The sequence below is a fragment of the Tinamus guttatus genome, unplaced genomic scaffold (assembly GCF_059628265.1).
Source record: "Tinamus guttatus ecotype Peru unplaced genomic scaffold, ASM5962826v1 Tinamus_guttatus_pri_ptg000193l, whole genome shotgun sequence".
In the NCBI taxonomy this organism is placed as follows: Eukaryota; Metazoa; Chordata; class Aves; order Tinamiformes; family Tinamidae; genus Tinamus; species Tinamus guttatus.
The window spans coordinates 192,229-198,075 of NW_028288727.1; positions in this window are offsets into that span (position 1 = coordinate 192,229).

Consider the following 5,847-nt stretch of genomic DNA (forward strand, 5'->3'; position numbering starts at 1 on the left):
GAATATTTTAGTAACTTGATGTCTTCTAAAATTTCCATGTTTTATTAAAATGCTGTTGGAGGGGACAGACACTTTTTTGCCTTTGGATTATTTAAACATCTTGTAAAATTAAATTCTTTTCATCGTAAGAGTGCATGCTGCCTTATTCTTTTGTTGGTAATATTGTATATGGTGATAGCTTTTTGATATTTAAACTGCTCCCTACACCTCACATTTTAAAGTGACATAAGTTTTTTTTTTTTTTTTTTTTTTGCCTTAAGTTTTAGAAAAAAAAATCTTTTCTAAAAGTAAGATGAATACAAAAATTAAGATACTTATGTGAAATCCACAGCTTGTTGAAACCTGGGCTTGCAACCTTTGTGCTGCAAATATGGCAACACTGAGAAATTGAATTTAGGGTTCACTGATGATTGGAGTTGATGGAAATGCAAAAAGGAAGTTGTTAAAACACCCATTCATGCTGTAGTAGTGAAGTCTGAATCCATGGCCTTTACTCATTGAAGTGAATGAACAAGTTACCTTTGCTCTTTTTATAGATCATTAACAAAGGTGGAACTACAGTGTAAAAGGAGGTTTTTCTGCTTGCTTGAGAAATAGAACAGGTTCTTAAAACTATTTGCCATTTTCTGGTAGTAAAACTAGCTTGATAATGATAGATATATCCTCCCACAAGACATAGCACAATTGTCTCAGGATTTTGGATAGGATGACTTATAATCAGCATCTGCAAGTAACTTTACCCTTCTAAGGACTTTAAATTCTCACACTTTCCTTAAGAATGTAGTATTTTCTCCCACTTGTGCTTCATGTGACTTGCTACCTTAGGGTTATATCATGCATTGCCTTATGTTTAGTGTTGGAGCAGATTTTTATACCCCTTTTCAAAAGAATAAACTTCCACTTGTAAACAAGCACATGGATGGTTGTCTTCAATGTATTTTGTTATCTAGGATAGTTACATGTAACAAGCTTTGAAATACAATTTTCTATAATTGTTAGACTATATCAGGCAGCTACTCTACACCCTAATTGAGAAGTTCTTGAATCTCTTTTTGCATATTATCTTAGCATATATTCTAAGAAATGCTCAACCAAAATAATCAGTTTTACTTGATTTTAATTGTGTTCATTTCATTTATGCTTCAGCTTGAGTAAATTTTATCTGTACTCTTCTTTAATGCTTCCATTATTGGATAAAGAACTGCTAAATGCTTTTCAAATAAAAGATTAGAAAGGAGCTGTTTGTTACTAGAGGTTGCTGAGTATCTTCAGACTGTGTGCTTTCTGAGCAGTTATGGTAAACAATCTCTATGTCCTGAGCTCCTTTAACTGCTTTTTACAGTTCTGGGTATGTAACTGATTTTTAACCTCTTTGAAAACTGTGGCACAACTGTATTTACATCTACATTTCAGCCACTTTTTGTATTTAATGTTTAAAAAAAAAATTACTAAAGCTAATAAATCCTGACTTTGTGCCTTGCCTGAAAGAAGTGTTTTTTGTAAAACTTTGTGATGGAAGTCTTTGTGCCTCTATCCCATGAAGATAGCTAGATAGTAAGAATGAGAAGATACAAATTCAAGAGTTAATTATTGAGCTCTGTGCAAGAAAAAATTTTAAAAAGAACATAAACACATAACGAATAATTCCTATTTTTTACAACTGTTTCTAACATATTAACTCTGCAAATTTGCAGTTTAAGTTGTGCCTTCTGAAGTTCATGTTATTCACTGCAGGCAATGTGAGGTACTTTTGCTTTTGAGTCCGGGAGGATGGACACGTCTTTGCTGACAGCCCCTCTGCCCCTTTCTAGCTGCCCTGTACTGGTGCTGTTTGCCCCCTGAAGGTTCAGGCTCATGAAATAACCTATATGAAAGTTCTTTCTATTAGAATATTAAAGGCCAAATATTTATCTGTTCTAAGCTGCTCCAAATGAAGTTGTTGATGGATATTGAGTACAAATGGTTGAGTAGGATGCATGCTTCAAACAATTGATATCAGAACAGTTGGGATGCTTGCCAAAAAAAGTAGCAGTTACCCAGGCAAACAAATAATCCATCTGCTTTGCACATACTCAAAAGTGATAATGGCTTTTCAGAAATCCTAGTGCCTCAGTGTGTGGAAAATGGGGTGAACTCGTGTGTAGTCACAATTTCTGACACTTTCTGTGTTTCAGCATAGCAATTATATAGCAAATTATATAGCAAATATTATAAATTAGGGAGAAACAAAAGAGGGAAAAATGAAGTTGAGAGAACTGTGCTTTATAGTTTTGATTAATAAAAGCTAATAGCTGTGTTCTGTCAGGATATTTTTTGTAGATTAAAACAGCTTTCAAGTTTGATTTATGGAATCAAAGCAGTGTATAGCTTGTCTTCTGTCATGGGCTTTGTGATCAAAATGGAAATTTGCGATACACTAGTGTTAGTTTCATAGAAATTGTCAAAGCTTAAATTTATATTCATTGGGGTTTTTAAGTTGATTAGATGGGATTTTTATTTTATACTTCAGAATACAAAACTAAAGAGCAATAAACAAGAAACAAATTAAGTTTAAATATTTTATTGCAATAAAACTCTGTAAAAAAGGATGTGATTTTGTCCTGTATTTAGTATGTTAGTATGTTATTTGCGAATCAAGAAAAGATAGTTCATCATGTCAAACTTATAAGGTTCCACCATTGTAAATAATGAAAAATGCATTTTCCCGTTTTTCAATTTTCTTTTGTTTCATGAATTGTAAAGTTATTTATAGGTGAAAAAGAAATTGAAAATTGGAAGTTTTTTTTTTAATTTTGGTTTTCATAGGGGAAAAAATTAAAATTACCCCCCAAAAATCAGTCTTAACAAGCTTCAGCATGAACACTGTCGGGGTTTCAAAGTTACTAAACCATCTAGTAAGCTTATAAAATCTCATGTTGACAGACAAGAAAATGATATAATAGACAAAGATTAAAGCAAGCGGGCAACAAGAAAAGCTCAGGCTATTTCCTTGCTGTTCCTAGTCATCCTAGAATAGTTAATGAAAGACTTGATGGAAGCTGTGGTGTTGAGATCAGGGAAGGAGAAAGATCAGAATACTGTTTGGTGGGGAAAAAAATCCGGCTGAATTTTTGAGGAAAGGCCATCAGTCAGGCAGGGCTGCAGGAGCCTGGGCAGCATCTGAACCCTTTCAGTTACTGAATCAAATGTCCTGCTTCCTTGCTGGGTGTCTGTCCCTTGCCTGGGAGCTGATGCCCAGGGGGTTGAGTTGCATTTTTAACGTGGCTGCGGTGAAATACCAGAGCTATTTCAATGTTTTTCTTTGCAGACTGCTGTGCTTTAGGTGCAGCAGACTGATGTCTCTAGCACTTTGTTACGCCAAAATAAGGTACTTTGTTAATCGTTGCTTTGCCAGAATTCATTTGTATTTGAGGTAGAAATCCAGTGGTGAAATTTTTTGCCCCCCTACACAAGCAGCATAGTTAGATATGATTTATTTCATGCTCCTGCTACTCTCATAAGTATGTTTTTTCCTTTTTATTGCTGTCAGGTGACATGGAGGACACACTAATGAGCATCATAATCATGAATTAAATGGCTAAATTAACACTCATTTTCAGTCACAAGACCACTGATAAAAAAAGAAGGCTGATAGTGGAGCAGTAAGAGTCAGGTGGTAGAACTTGGTATCACTGTGGGGCCTTTGCGCAGTTTTAAGCGATGTGTCGTTTCTCTAGTACTTGGCTTGCAGTGTTGGCTGCTGCTTTGATTTTGTGGCCGTAGGTTTTTATAATGCTTTTTAGAACTGGTTGTGCTGCTGTTTTATTGTGCAGGTTTCCCTTCTTTTCTATAGCAATGATTTTTTGTGTGAAACAGCAAATGCCTTAAAGGACTATCCTGCAACTCTTCATGGCTCTGTGCTGGGTTATGTTATTTCATGGGTCAAATTTCAAAGTTAGTGGTTTTTTTTGTTATTTGGGTTTTTTTTTTTTTTTTCCTGTCTATTTCTAGCTCTTCTGTGTTCATGCTTTCTTCTCCATACACTGTGGCGTTTTGCTAGAGAGACAGGGAAATTTACTAAAGAAATCATGGGATAAAAAAGCAGAGGTGCTTAGAGATGTAGTGGCACAATGATTGTGAACCACAGTTATTAAGTGCCGTCCCTTCACCATTTGGGAACCTCCTTCTCTCTGGTTTGGGGCTTGATGGCTAGGGGCTTTTCAGATGACTTTTTGGTGTAAACTGCTTGAAATCACTGTGTAGCCAATTCTTTCATGAAGGACAGACTTTGGTATTAGCTGAATGGATTAGTGAAGCTGAGAGGCTGTGTACCTTTTCTGTTTATGTGCAGGGTTATTTTCTTCCAGTTACATATCTACTGCTGCAATAAATGCACTTGCCAAGTATTACACTTGATTTAATGGTTGGTTTTTTTTAGCTGAAGTAGGTAACAGGAAGGGCAGTGATTGGGTCTAGAGGGAGAGGAAGCAGCTGGGGATGGTAGTGCTTGTGGAATTTCTTGTAACTGAAAAATAAGACTGTTATGTCTCTATTGTAAATGCTATTTTTAATGTTCTGGAGAGGAAGCAGATGGAAAGAAACTGTCAATTTTGTGCAACGTGGAAAGATGAAGAATAAACCCATATAAAGCCATATGTAATCCTTACTAGTAGGTGTCTCTTCCATAGCAGCTTCGCCATGGCCGTCACAGGAACATGAAAGCCTGGGAGCTTCCACAGCCTTTGGTTGTCTCCTGTAGAACTGTGCATGGCCAAAGCATGTGCTTTTGTTAAGTACTTTGTGCAAGACTGTCCACTCTTGTCCTATTTGGATTTATAGGTGACACTTGAAAAGTGCAGTTTTCAGAGCAACTCGTGCAAGTTGCTGAAATGTTTTGTCCTGTGGTCAACAGGAACTCTGGGCTTCTGTAATGTGGCTCTGCTGGGACTAGCTATAGGAGGTGCTTTTTCTTGATTTACATTGTATTTTACATAGCTCTTCAGGTGGGAGCAGAGTATGCAGCATTTCAAAGAGAACAGGATTTATGGAAGTACAAGACTGGGACTTATAAGAGTGTAAGCCCATGACAAGCTGCTCTGATAAGCATGTGAAATCACTATTACCCAAATGAAGGAAAATGGGAATTTTTGGTTGTCTACGGATGTCTTAATGGTGGTAAGTCACAGTTAGTCAGTCTGACCAAGGCAGTAAAATGCTAAATATAAAACCCAAGACTATTTAGGTATGAAACTGCCTGTGGGAAGAGGATGATATAATATAGAGGACTGCCAAAATCAGACTAAGTCTTTCATATTTGCCTTAAATTGCGCAAACTCACGCTGAAGTGGAGTTCCCTTGTTGCCTAAATCCCCACCTACTGCTCTGCTGCCAACAGACATGGTGAATGTGCTCAGCGTTGTGTTCGCTGCACACACGGTAGGCAACGAGCAGCCAACGTGACACTTACCCATGATAACCGTGGGGCTTCACGTAGGCTAATTCGGGCGAACAGTGATATTCCAGTGTGGCAATACTTCTAATGAAGAAATGTTTCATCTGATGCATGGTTTGATAGCTGTACTTTTTAGCAAGATGCTTGGGGTCTAGGAGGCACTTAGAGCCCTGCTCTAAGCAGGATTTTGAGTAGCATGTGCAGTACAAGAAATCACCTGTTTGAGTCTTGTGTTAGTGGCACAGGTAGGTTTTGTACTTGTAGAACAGATCCTTGGCACCATTTAAATGCGATGTCTTTAAGATATTTTAAGATACCATGCCTCTCCTTTTACACTGCTGTAAATATGTCTGTCCCATCTTCAGATGTGCCCTGGGTAATCTGCTGCAAGCTGCATGTAGAGCCTGTGACAGAAC